General features: G+C 47.0%; 1 long non-coding RNA gene across 1 annotated transcript; it reads left to right on the top strand.

The window, feature by feature from the left end:
- The first annotated feature begins 212 nt into the window (after window positions 1–212).
- LOC144158146 (uncharacterized) lies at window positions 213–8,028 on the top strand. The gene is made up of 2 exons (XR_013319951.1): window positions 213–1,892; window positions 7,602–8,028. It is a non-coding gene; the product is annotated as an uncharacterized LOC144158146 (long non-coding RNA).
- Window positions 8,029–14,364: the final 6,336 nt, after the last annotated feature.

The following is a 14,364-nucleotide window of genomic DNA, read 5'->3' as shown; positions in this document are numbered from 1 at the left end:
TCAGGGGATATAAAATTTGCTTGTGCCTGCTTTGGAATTGCTTGTGCGGTTGACGTCTGTGTAAAATTGTCATTTGTTGCAACTGCTCCTGCCCTTACTTTTTGCCTTCACCTTTGGCTCTATCAGGTATGCCTGCTCTTAATCCTCAAGTCCTGTGGATGTCCATGCTCACGGGGTACTTTGCCTTTTTGGAGATTTGTATTACACTTGTCTCTATCTTAGTTCTTTCAGTTCAGCTCGTAACCACCATTTGCTCTCCTAGAGATCGCATAAATATTGTTGATTTCAAATTAATTCCAAATAACGGTTAGCTACTGTTATTGCACGAAGGCATCTTTGGATGTTAAAATGCTGTGAAAATTGTTAAAAATTGAACCTTGGTGTCACTTCTTTTTTATTCCCAGAGAGGTTGTGTCAGTTTTGTGCTTTTTGTTTACGCACCAAAGGCTTCACATAAAAAAACCAAAGCTTCATAATACTAATGGGTCATTCCACGCGAAACGTTCTGGCCCAAAAATTGGCCACCGCCAATTCCGTTGAGAAAAGCAGGTGAAGGAATCCTGAAATACTATGAATACGTTGAAACCTTCATACAACAGCTGTAGAAACCCTAACCAGGATTTGAATATTCAGACAGATTTGATCAGTGGACAAAGCTTCCTCAAGGCAATATTACACTAAAATAATGCCGAGCACGGCAAACACTAGTTCGGAAAAGTTTTTTTTCCACCCTCCGGTTTTGTGAGCAATGTAACCAACATAAATGAAAACATGCAAACCAGTTATTCTCGATAGCACAAAGGGAAAGGAGACTGGGAGAGGGTAAAATAGGGGACAGAAGAAAAGGAGGGCTGGTCAGCCTTAAGAGCAGAAATTGACAAAGGGAGCAATAGAAGAATGGAAACTTGAAGGGAACAGTGCAACAACGCCTTCCCGGAGGGCTCAAATTGGTGCGAGGGGCCAAATATGGCCTACCGTCGAAACAAAATCTAAGTAAAATTATCAGGCTAGATAGAAGTTGTTCCAGACGGAGTTCACTATGTGCGGTGCGGCTTCTGTCTTCACTTGCGGCAACTTTTGCTATGTATATTGCACATCTGATATGTTTAATCATTTTTGTGGGCCACAACACACGAAGAAGCAGTTTTTCTCCCTTCATTGACCAGGGCAGTAGTCTCATGTGAAGTGAAGTTTAGAAGCGAACACATGCCCGGAAAATGCTAGGAAAACACCTAAGAGGACGTGGTGGAGAAGCGCCACTCTAATGTAGCAGGGCCGGCAGAAGACTCTTGTCTGTCGACATTTTTTAGTGCTAGCCCATATTGCGTCTCTCATGCCAAAGCCTCAGTGAGAAATTTGAAAATATTCTGTGTTGCTTGCGTATTTCTGACTAATGTATTTCCGGCTTGGAAGGGAGCCGAGTGAGTACTGAAAAGCTAGTTCTTTCAAACTAAACAAACCTGTATTCAGTCTTTATGGACCCTTTACTGCATGTGTTATTGCTTGCTTGCTGCAGAAACAGTGCTGACGTTGTCATCTGTGTGTTTACAGCAATTCCGCGTTTTTCACAAACTTGTAATCCAGTTCCACTTCTAATACTGCTAAATGAAAGTAGTGCGGAAGTAGAGACCCTGATAATAAAGCAATTGTTAATACACCGTGAAAATATGAGGAACGTAGCAATTACCACATTGCATTTGTTAAGCTGGAGCCCTGTGGATATTTTTCCTTATGGCCTCCTCTATACTCTTTTGTTGGTCCCCCACATCTTATTAATTTCCATGTCAGTGATATGTATTTTTTTTATCATTAGATGCAAGAGGGGTGGATACACTGTCCTGCGGCCTGTTTTGCTGAATGAAAGTGGTGTCGAAGCCTTCAGAGAAGCACTGGTAAGTGCAGCAGTAATTACTTTTAATGAAATCGCTTCGCAGGAGCTTTGGAAAAACTGAGTGTTGCTTCTTTGTGTGGTTTTAGAATTTTTAGAAAAACGGTTGTGTCAGCGAAATTGCTTAAATTTCTTGGAATCGTTCCCAGTCTTCAAAAATCATCTATCGATTTCTCTATAATCTCGCTCCGAATAATCTTCCAAAAAAAAACCCGAAGAAACAGACAAAAAAGGTATATTGTGAGCTACTAGCTACCAACCTTCAAAACAACTACCTGGTCTGATAACCACGCCACCACTGTGACACCGTGACACACCTCCTAAATTTCCCATACGGACCCTGGCATCAATGAATATCTTGATGTGTGGGTGGGTTTTGTATTTTTAAGCTATTTTGGCAGTGATAACGCTCGTTTCTCACGAAATGGTCTTCCAGATCGGCCTAGTCATGCTAATACTACAAGCAATTAGGTTAAAGCTCCCATATTCAACTCATAAAAAGCTCTCACACAGTTGCAATTTCAACAACTTCAGCCAACTAGTCATGAATAAAATGAGCCACTAGAAAAACAGTTGTCTTTAGTAACAGTTTTCTAAGAAAAATAGCTTGGTTGAATTTGTCTCATGACAGCTGATTAAAGCTAGAGTTTAAAAGGTAATTCTTTTTCTGTGAACGAAGCGATGCTTCCTACTACTAAAACCTGTCCCGAACATCAAAACGCTCGAGACGGCCCGAAAATCCAGAAGCTGCCGTATGCATTGCGATGCTCGCTAAGTACACTACTTCTGGCGTTGACGCTGATATCTGCTAAGAATAGACTTCGGAATATGGCACGCAGACAGGCCGGTAACTTTCTTTTTATCGCAGAAAGTCTACCAATTTTTGGGGTCTAACAAAACATTTTTGTGTAAACATATTGATTAGGCACATTCTGCATCAGCTCAAAATGCAGATTATTCGATGCCCTTTCCAACAAGAGCAGATTCGCAAATTAACAAAATCAGTTTTTGGCCAAACGTTGCAAATATGGATAAGTTGTGTATATCAGTTCGCAAATAGTTTAAAAAGTTTGGAGTATAATTTTTGCCAAACATAAAAAACACATCTTGGAAAAAAGTTTAGTTGCCCAGTACAATTTGTCAGATATGAAAAACATGTTACCATGTGTGGTGCCCTCGTTCTGCAGTGAAGCCCTACCTCTGTTTCAGAATATGCAATTTCGGATAGTTTACTGAAAAAAAATCGGGTGGTTTGGCATTATTAGAGGCACTATTTGTCCCCACATGATGTAGAAACATCTTGTCAATGGTTGACATTGCATTAATGGTAAGGTAAAAATTCGGGATAGGACAAAAACTGCTTGGGGCTGAAAACAAAACTCGTTCACTGTCAGTTTACTATCATGCACCTGTTGAAGCTTTCACTTGCTGGTTGTTATAATCTTCTGGCTCACTTTTCTAACCCTGCTTTCAGGAATGAGGTGCGATGCACTGGAGCAGTGCCCAGCTAGCTATCCCCGAGTAACTGTTGCATGACAAATGAAAAAGGCGTTCAGCTCTATGAGCCTCCTGCATTGCACCTCCACCTAACATTTTAGAAAACAAACAATACCAAACTTGTGGCAGACTGTCAGAATATGTAGTTCTACTGAGGAGCAACTCTAGACCTCCGAAAATATCCTCGTACAGAATCAAAACTGATGCCAATTTTAAGCTCTCTCCTTGCCTTAACTGATGTCCGATGACTTGAGGTTATCAATTGACTTTCAACTGGAACTCTTATTGCACAAGTAAGGCATGGGTGAAGTGAAATCACAAACGGCATGCTTTTTTTGAGGAAAAGTAGTGGGCAACGTAGGCGTTAAGGCAAATCGGTTTGAAGTTCTCTGTCTAGTAGTGCCAAATATAAATTGCGCAATGCAGAAATGAAACAAATGAGAGGAAAAGGGCTGAAAATGCTAAGTGCACTTGTCAGACATGCGGAGACATCCACGAATACTTTGACTGAAAAAAAGCTACCCGTCCTCTAAACCAAAGCTCACTAGTGCATACCTGGTGTCATTTTCTGGTAGTTCTCACCTTTAAACGCAGTCGGATTGCAAAGCTGACGACATCATTTGATACTTGACTTCTGTGAGCCATTTGATCAAAAAATCTAATGGTAATGCAGCGTAACCACAAGTGACATCCTTTTTTGTATAGCGCAGCAGCCATGGCACCTATCGAAACAACACATGCTGCTCAACCCTCAAAAACACCGTCAGAAATTTCAGTGTAGCCAGAGCAGGAAAATTAGAACTGATTCTAAAACTGCAGTGCCTAGACTAACCAGTGGGATGCGTTAGTTGCAAGAGAAATGACAACATGGATATCAGGAATATACAGCATTGATGATCGGTGATCGGTGCTTTATATTGCCGATTTTGTGATGTTGTAGTTGTTTCTCATGTACCACGGTGGTTAGTCTAGACACTACACGTTTAGGCAACCTTGAGATTTCCGGCAGTTTTTTGCAAGGTGAGGTGTGTATGTTTTCTCAGAAGGGAGCGTTGCTGCTGCGCTTGATAAAAAAGCATGCGACTCGTGGTCATGCTGCATTACCATGGAATTTTCTTGACCAAAAGTCTTCCAGCAAGCCAAATACCAAATCATTTTGCCAGTTTTACAATCCGATGGCAGTGACATGATAATTACCTGGAAATGACACCAGCTTTCCACTACTGAGCTTTGGTTCAAAGAAAGGGTCGTTTTATTTTGTGAAAGCTTATTTCTGAAGGTTCCCCGCATGTGTATCAAGTGGACCTGGCATTTTGAGTCACTTTCCAGCAGTTTTCATTCTGATTGATTGATTGTAGGGTTTAACGCGCCGACGCAACGCAGGCGATGAGGCGCGCCGTAGTGGAGGGCTCCGGATTAATTTTGACCACCTTGGGGATCTTTAACGTGCGCTGAAATCTCGTACACACGGGCGTTTTTGATTTTCGCCTCCATCAGAAAAGCGGCCGCCGCGGCCGCGAATCGAGCAGTTTTCATTCTGTTTGTGTGTTGCAAACCTAATATTTCGTGCTACTACGCAGTTACCCAACTTCAAGCCGATTTTCCATAGCACCCCCGTCGCCCTCTACTATTCCTCGAAAAAAGAACGCCTTTTGTGATATGGCTTCACTCATGCCCTACTTTTGCGATAACAGCTCCAGCTGAAACTCAAAAAATAACACCAAGTCATCGGATATCAGCTCAGACAAGTAGAGATTTCCAATCAGCCTTGAACACTGCCAGCTGTTCACTGGCCAGTTTTGTTAGTACGAGGCTATTTTGGAGGTCTAGTGTTGCTTCTTACTGCGACTGTCTATTCTGGCAGTCTCCAAAAGGTTTGATATGGTGCCTTTTTGAAAATGTTAGGCAGCACTCTTTTCGCCGTGCGAAAGCTTGCTGGGCACAATTCTAGTGCATCGCAAGTTATTCCTGCAAGCAGGGCTACCATAGCGAGTCAGAAGATGACAATAAACCGCAAGTGGAAGTTCTGGTAGATAAGTGATGATCAGAATGTCAACAAAAATGCACCACTGAGATTGGTTTTAAATTCCAAGTGGATTTTTTGGCATCTCTTGCTTGCCGTGAATCTGGTGCTTGCTGTAGTCCTTAATAAGATGTTTTTACATCACGTGGGGACTAAGTTGGGCCCCTAATAATATCAAACCATTTCAGAGAACCATCCAAAATTGTGTATATTTTGGAATGAATGTTCGGCTTCACCACGAGACGCGGGCACCATGCGTGCAAGCACCACGTGGACACCACGGGGACAAATTAATTTTCACTAGTGAATTTTTTCTTGGACAGGATTTTTTAATGTAAACCTTCAAAATGCGTATTCTAAATTTTTTCCGCTATTGGTGGTTTGTTATACACAACTTTTTTTTTCATTTTTCTTTACGGTGACAAAATTGTGATTTGGGTTTTTTTTTTTGAGATCATTATTTATGCAAACATTACACAACTGGTGCTAGCAAGGGCGTTGAATCATCCGCATTTTTGCCACTGCACTATGTGCCTAACCAACACATTTAGCAAAAAGAAATGTTTTCTTAGAGCCCTAAAAACTTGTCAATTTTCTGCGGTAACAAAAGAGTTGAAATCAACGCTGGTGTCAGCTTTACTGCATGACTCTGAATTTGTGCAGAGAAGCCCCTCTAGTGCATGAGAAGTTCGAGAACAAAAAATTGGACATCCAAAGTCAATAAATTGGGATAGGGAAACTAATTATTGTGGCATGTCCCATGAAGGCTGTAGTGTCAGCTTTACTGCATCGCTCACCACTCGTGCAGAAAAGCCCATCCAGGGAATTAGAAACTTTGGAACAAGTTTTGTGCCAAATTTAATTATATGAGAAGTTAAAAAATCAGGGTACAGAAACTAAACGCGTTGACAATAATTCAAATAGACAAGTGGTTTAAAATTTTTTCTTGTGGCCACTAAAACATGAAGAAACCGAGGCACGTAACAAGGCAGTGGTGCCCTTTGTACTGACAACTTAGGTTTCTTTTCCATCAGTAATAAGTGTGATCTAGATAACTACAACTGTAAGCATTATTTAGTGCTTCATGCTTTCACTTAAGCTAAAAACTGTTGAAGGAAAAACGAAACGGGGTGCAGACATTGCATGCAGAGTAGAAAATATAGTCAGCGTATTGAATAACTTTAAAAAAGCGTCAAAGTTAATCAGTGAAGCGTAGATAGAAGGTTCAGGCAAATTGCTATCAAGCCTAAAAGCAAAAGAAAAGCGCAACAAGCAGCACACCCAGCGGTTTTTGCCCAGGGAATGGGGGGAATCTATGATGTGTCGTTCCCATCTGGAAAGTCGATGTATCCAATTTGTCCCTTGGCGTTTTGCATGTACCCACTCATTGCGAGTCATGCAAGTACAAGCCTTTCTTGGGCCAAGTTTGACTTCTGCAAAGAAGCTAAAGCACTGATTTGGGAGCTTTTAGATGTTTATTACATAAAAAACAGGAGCACAGTGAACCTGTATTGCAATGAGCTTGAATATTTAGAAACTTCACTATGATTCCTGTGTTACCATTGTGCGGCCCACTATTAAAGGGTGTCATTTTAGACGACGCACTCAATAAACTTAGTTGCAAGCAAGTGCTTGTCCTATCTTCTTTGTCATGTGCTATGGACTCGACTTTTTAAGAACTATGTACCAACTTGCCTCATGCTTTTTACTGAACAGTTTGAGTTAGACTTTGTACCCCTCCAGTGTTTTGCAGTGTGGAGCATGCCCTTTGTGCAGCAGGTGTCTCATTTCACTTACTACTTTGTTACTCGTGCTGCCTTTAAGCTTTACATAGATATTTTCATACCATCAAAAGGGGGGAGTAGCAGCCTTTTGCACTCATAACTTCTTAGTCTCCCTCCCTGGAGCTTTCAAATCCTCTTTATGGATGCAATAATTTTTGAAGCCTTTGCATTTCTGGGGTGTCCATATGTGACTTCATACATTATACATATGTTCCCTCATACAAAACATTTCATAACAAAAGCCAAATGGTGAAGCAAGGAAATGTAATGGCAAGAGGTGTGCTCCTCGCCCTCTCTTTTGTCAGGCACTGGGCAGTTAGCCTGTTGTTGATGATTTTACTGTGCTGGCTACAATTTCATTTTGCTTTTGTCCTATCGTTCAATTTCTTTTCATTGATATTTCTGGCAGGTCCGAGACAAGGCCTGGCCCGAGACGCCAGGACCCGAGGACACCTTGCAACGCTTGTGCACGGCTTGTGAAGATTTCTGGATTGACTTCATGGACTTGTGTAAGAAGTCTGCCTTAGAAAAACAGCAACAAGGAAAGAAGCCTTTAAAAATTATTGCAATTTATTTCCACACCAGTTTAACCTTGCACCAGCAGGTATGCAAAGCTGGTTAACACAAAACTTGTTTTTGTGATTTAATATCATGCCTGTTAGTCTAGCAAACCTGCGCTGTGACAAGCCATAGCAAGCAGTAAAACATGCTTAGTGTATCTGTATTTTTAGGCTATTTGCTGGTTATTTTGTGGTTTAAAACAGCTGTGATACCCTAAGCTGGCTTTTCATTCAAATGTGTATCACTTTCGTCTTTAATAAAATAATTTTCAAATACTTTTGGTTTGCTTTGCTATACTTGTATGAAACTGCTCATGAAGCTGCATGCATGTGGGCTAAAATTGCACTTGCACGTATACTGCAATGATTCCACCAGCAGTATTACTGACCATCTCTGGGAAGGTCACCCATACACTTCCACGACTCTGTCGCCCCAAGCATCACGGGACTCTTTAAAAGGGGGCGTCCTCACAACTCTTGTTACAGGGTCGCGATGATCATCAGGCAGGGGTCCCGTGACTCTCTTTTTTCTTTCGTGGCAGTCAGTGCTGACTCTAAGGAGGTAGTCACCCATATTCTACTGTGACTACTGCGACGGGGTCCGTGTGACCCCCTTTCAATAAGAGTAGCGTGACTCTGCGAAAGGGGTCGATGAAGAGTCAAATCTGTGGCAAGTAAATACCCCCCAAAGAGGGTCACAGGGACTCCTTTTTTTCTTAGTGTGTACTACCGCCAGTTTATCCCCGCTTGCGTGCGCCTGCAAGCACACTTGACAAAATTGTTGAGGAAATCCTCCCCTTGGGAGTGGGGAGAGGAGCAGGAAAGCAGCCAACAAGATTTGTTGACGGGCTAGTTGGTCTGATACTTGAACAGCCATGGGGATTGCGCGGAACGACAACACGAAGAGGAGACAACAGGACGAGCGCAACTTACAACTACTTTATTCAAGGGCTTACGCCGGCAAATATAAGACAATTTGGCGCATGCGCCGAACATACGTGTGCGAAACGCCAAGAATAAACATGTTCATCGACAACCCTACAGACAAGACTTTAACCGAAACGCCAAGAATAAACCTGTTCATCGTCAACCCTACAGACAAGACTTTAACAATTCAGACTCGCTTTTATACAAAGCCAAAGATGTGTCGCTCACGCAATTGTGCGCATTCTTTATCATGAAGGCTTCCATTATCACCCGCGCGACATCACTGCTGCCCCGGCCAAGAATCCTAGTCTCATTCAGTCACGGCCTGCACCCACTTTTTTCGCAATTTTTGCAGTGCTCCGTCAAGTTAGTTCTAGCATCTATTTCTCCCAAAGTGCGCTCATGCTCCCCTGCACGATCGTTCACGCAGCGCCCAGTTGTCAGTGGAATTTCGTAAACGACGCCTTTCGCGCACTTCACAAAGGACTGGGAATGCTTTTTCGAGTCTGAGTTGTTAAAGTCTTGTCTGTAGGGTTGACATGTTTATTCTTGGCGTTTCGAACATGTATGTTCGGCGCATGCGCCAAATTGTCTGATATTTGGGGGCGTAAGCCCTTGAATAAAGTAGTTGTTAGTTGCGCTCGTCCTGTTGTCTCCTGTTCGTGTCGTCGTTCCGCGCAATCCTCATGGCGGTTAAAGCAGCCAACGCCAGCTGGCGGAAGCTGTTGCAAACACTGCATCGCTGAAACTGCCGGATATGAACAGGCCGTTCGTTATCCAGACAGATGTGAGTGACCTCGGCTTAGGGGCAGTCCTCCTCCAGGCGGACGGAGAGCAACTGCGACCCGTGGCTTTTGCGAGCCGTGCGCTGACACCAAAGGAGCAGAACACTCGATCACCGAGAAGGAGTGTCTGGCCATAATCTATGCACTTCGCAAGTTTTGGATGTACGTGGATGGGGTCAAATTCACGATGGAGACCGATCACATGGCCCTGACATGGCTTTTCCCGTCTCCGCGAACCCTGCGGGAGGCTCGCGCGACGGGCCCTGACATTGCAACGCTTCGAGTACAAAGTACGCTATCGCAAAGGTGCCACAAACGTGGTGGCCAACGCGCTGTCACGGGCGCCGGTAAACGACACCCAACCGGCCGGAGAAGCCAAGGAGGATGCTGGGGGCCAGCAAACTCTCTCGGCGCGGGAGGAGCACGATGTGCGGGATTCCCCGTGCACCGAACGCTCAGCGCACGTGCATCTCGTCGGGGGAAGACTTCCTCTCGAGGTTGTGTTCAGTCGGGAAGAGCTAATCGAGGCTCAGCAGGAGGACTTGTTTTGTCGGGAGATGATCGCCAGTCTTAGTGAAGAGACGGACCCTCAGGTAAATCGAACACCGGAGAATGACGGGGTCCAGGAAGCTGCTGGTATTGTGGTTGGCGCGCGCTCTAATGCAGCTGGTATTGCTGCGAGTGAGCTGGAGAGTTACCTGCTTGACGCCGACGGGGCTCTGCTGAAGTACGTGCCCGGCAAAAACGACTCAGACGATTGTTTTAAGGCCGTGATCCCGCGCAAGCTTAGGTGTGCTGTTTTGCAGCACTACCACGACGCAGACGGTCACGGTAGCGCACCAAAGACATGGCGGAAGCTTTGTCGGTATGCTACCTGCCCGGCATGAAGACACAAGTATGTAGTTACATACGCACATGCCACGACTGCCAAGCGCGTAAACCGCTAGACGGTAAGGCGCCGGGCTTGCTACAGCCTTTCGTGAGCACAAAGCCGTGGGAGATCCTGGCGTGCGATCTGATGGGCCCGCTGCCGTGCAGCAAGAGAGGGTACAAGTTTGTACTCGTGGAGACATGCCACTCCAGTGGGATTGCTGAACTCTATCCGCTGCGCAAAGCGACAGCACAGGAGGTCCTGCAAAAGCTGTCCGAGGTGTTCTGTCACTACGGATTCCCGGAGCGGCTGATTACTGACAACGCCACGTATTTCACATCAAGGATGTTTCACATCATGGTTGTCAAGCAGCAAACAATATCGTGCTATCATCCCCAGTCCAACGTGACGCAGCGCCGCAATCGTGACGTGAAGACACTGCTCGGAGCATATGCCAGACGGCAAAAAGACTGGGACGAGCACTTGAGCTCAATCTCCTTCGCTCTGCGCACAAGCGTGAATCGCTGTACGGCTTTCACGCCAGCGTTCCTGATGTTCGGCAGAGAGCTGAACACGCCGACGGATACGGTTCTGGCCTGACGGCCGAACGGAGTCCCCGCGAAAGCAGCAGACGCGGCTTACGCACGGCGCTTGCGCGAGCGGTTGGCGGACGCCATCAAGGAGGCAAACCGCAGTCGCGGTAAAGCCAGGGCCGACCAGAAGGTGGCCTATGACCGAGCTCATCGAGACGTGGCGTCCCAGGTGGGCGACACCGTCTTGAAACGGACCCACGCGCTAAGCAACGCTAGCGCGGGGTTCGCGGCAGGTCTCGCACCCAGGTGGGTTGGACCGTTCGTAGTCGCCGAGAAGTTCTCGCGGCTAAACTACAAGGTGAGAGACACGATTTCGGGTCGAATCAGCGGCCCCATTCACGTGGGCGAGCTGAAGCAGTACTTTCAGAGGGAAGATACTGCCGACGCTCCAACCTCGGGCGCGCGAGACCGCGAGCTTGACGGAGGCGCGGTGTGAAGTCTCCCGACGCACCGCTACAACACCCGCAATCGGCGAGTCCGCTGACCGGGTGGGCCACCATCTCCCGAGGGTTCAAGCCCGCACGCCCAGGGTCCGAGTTACCCTTCAGTCATGACGTTAGCACGCCAGGCCTGCTGCGAGGCAGCCGGGCCAGCCGCTACCCTGGGGGAACCAGAGCCCAGCGGCTGTCTACGCCGAAACAGCACCATGCCGCCCGTACAGCGAGCGAGCTGCGCGGCGGGGCGGCTCCTGCGGTCAGCTGATCGCGCCCCGCCCCCTGTTGGCGGAGGCGCCCGCCGGAGGTGTGCCGAGCGGCAGCCATCGTCGGCGCTTGGCTAGCCCGCCCCCTCGGAGGCAGCACCACGAACGCGGCCTCCAGCCCGGGTCCAGTCGTCAGGGATCGTCACTGCTGACCCGTACGCCGCGGAAGCCGCCGGTGGTGCGGCAAGCAAACGCGCCGTGGCGGGGCGAACTGACCGCCTGGGAGCAGCCTGCTTCAAACGGCCCTGTCTTCAAACGGCCCAGCCAACTTCACCGGCGGGGCCTGCGGACCACGGGCCGGCCGACAGTGCACGCAGCCGTCTTTGTGTGCAAACTGCCGAAAGCGGGTCAACCGGCGGATTGTGGCGAACTATGTGTGCTATGTGGCGGCAATGTGCGGTGCAACGTGGACTGTGGCGCAGTTGCCCACGTGCGGCGTTTGACTGTTTGGACCCCGAGGAGTGGACGAGGCAGCGCAACAAGCAGTGAGACCACCACCGGCCGAAACCCTCGACTCCGAGGGGCGTCGATGAAAGGGGGGAGGGATGTGGGAAACTCCTGGCGCGTTCCCCATTCCTCGCCGCCCGTCGCCAAGGCGAGGGGGGAAGGCTCCTTCTCTCCCCTCGGCTGGTGCGTCTCTCCCGTCGCGGCGGTGGGGCGGCGGTCGCTCGTCACGTGACTGGCTTTTCGGGGCCCCGGGGGGCCGGTCTTGGTGCACGGGACGAAGGAAGGGTCTCTTTGGTTCGAGCAAGCGACGAAGACAGACGTGAGTACCGGAGATCCGGCTTTCCCCTTCCTTTGTCGTCTCCCATTGCCCCGGTCTCCTAATCCTCGCCGGACGGCTGGGTCAGGATGAGCCAGGAGTCAAACACGCTATTGGTTGAGCGCCAATAAACGCGAGTTTGGCCGTTTCGTTGTGTCTTGTGTGTTCCTTGCTGTTCTCTGCCGCTAAGCCGGTCGGCGGTCCGTGGCGGAGTTCAGCCGAGCTAGCCTTGCGACCGAGTCTCGCGGGTCGAGCTTGGTCGCCGTAGGAACCCTGGTCCCCACAAAGTAAACCGCAGTCGAGAAGAATGAAAATCTTTCATTCAAGTGAGGACATTAGGGTAAAGTTTGAGAATTAGTCTCTGGTGTGTAATGCGATTGAATGCTTTCGAAAAATGGAGATACACTGCAGCAGTTTTTGAGCCTGCGTCCATGGATCAATGCAGATCGTGAACAAATCCTGAAAGTTGTGTTTCTCAACTAACCCTTGTGAAAACCGTGCTGATATTGGAGTGTGATATTGTGATTTCACAAATAGTGACTTGAGAGTGAATGAAACTTTCCCCGATGATGAGTGGATGAAATTTTCCCCGATGGTGCCTGTTAGGGAAATTTAATGGTGAAGTACCGTCTCCTGATTTAAAGATTGGTACTACCTCGGTTACCCTCCAATCATTTAGAATAGTTCCGTTCCTGAGAGGCTGTGAATAAAGTGTCGTCACAATTCTACAGACGGCGAGATGTAGTTTTCGGTATAGTAGGAGTGATACCAGTAATATCTGAATTAGATAAAATTGTAAGCTGACTTAAAATTTAAAGTAGTTCCAGAGCAGTTTGTATTGCAAGTTCAAAACCATATCGAAAGATCCTAAATGTTTGCTTGGCTTGATTAAATACGGACACTTGCTTTAAAGTCAGTTTATTTTCTCTTCTTGCACTTTAGTCATTGGCCCCAGATTCTCTTCAATATCCTTGCCAAACAATGACTCGCTCCAAATGCACAGCACTGCTTCATGAAAATGTTTCAAATAACCAGAGTCCACAGCACTGCTAACAGGAATACGTCATGACTAGGGAAGTTCCACACTTTGGAATAACTAACCTGAAAGCACATAATGGGTGGGTGCACTAATGTGGCAGCAGTGCCTAGACTGATGCGTCGAGGAATTGCGCTGGCCTCTGAACGGGTGTTCCAAGCGGCCAGATGATGGATGAAGGAATGACTATTCCTGGCGGCAAAGCGTACGCAGCACCAAGAAAAGGCCAGGCAGTACTTGGGTGCAGCAGGTGCAATGTCGGTTGTCAAGGGGAGGCCCTGGCAGAGCCTTTGAGACTGGACTGAAAGGCAGCCGAACCAGGACAGCCAGCAGCAGCACTTGGAGGTGCATAATCTATGAGTGTGCTGACACTTGATGAGTAGAAAAGCACACACAAAGCAAGGATGCTTACATCAAGCAGATTTTTAATCGTTTAAGGACAGTAACCTCCAAGGCACTAATAAGAACATTCCCGCAACACCCAAAGTGAAATTTATGTCACACTAAGAGTATATTTATTAGACACGCGGGTACTGTGAGGGGGTATGCATAATATACTATGCAAAGCTCACTGATAAGCTAATTTGCATAGAACGCATGCTAGCAGGCCATCTGTATCCCTAGCTTTTAATCGTAACTTGTTTGTGCTAGTTGAGGCTCCTCCATTTCAATGCCTGGCTTGTCGTTGCAAGTTCGATTCTCCAATATAAATTGAGTTGAGTGAGTTCCAACAGCTTTCTTGTTAGTCTCTGCATAGCCTACGGTTTTTGCATAACTCGAACTTGCAACTTCGCTTAACTTTCCACACTAACTTAACAAATACAAATGTCTCTGATATTGGGCCCCAGACTTCCCGCGAGCTACTCTAACGGAATCAGCAGGTGCCTCGTAGGCGTTGTGAAATCGCACCCCCTCCTAGTCTGATAAAGTGCGCGCC

The sequence above is a fragment of the Haemaphysalis longicornis genome, unplaced genomic scaffold (assembly GCF_048455015.1).
Source record: "Haemaphysalis longicornis isolate Haplotype H1 unplaced genomic scaffold, Haemaphysalis longicornis Haplotype H1 scaffold_10, whole genome shotgun sequence".
Classification (NCBI taxonomy): domain Eukaryota; kingdom Metazoa; phylum Arthropoda; class Arachnida; order Ixodida; family Ixodidae; genus Haemaphysalis; species Haemaphysalis longicornis.
Note: the sequence above shows the minus strand (reverse complement) of the source record. Positions and strands in the feature narration are given on the sequence as shown.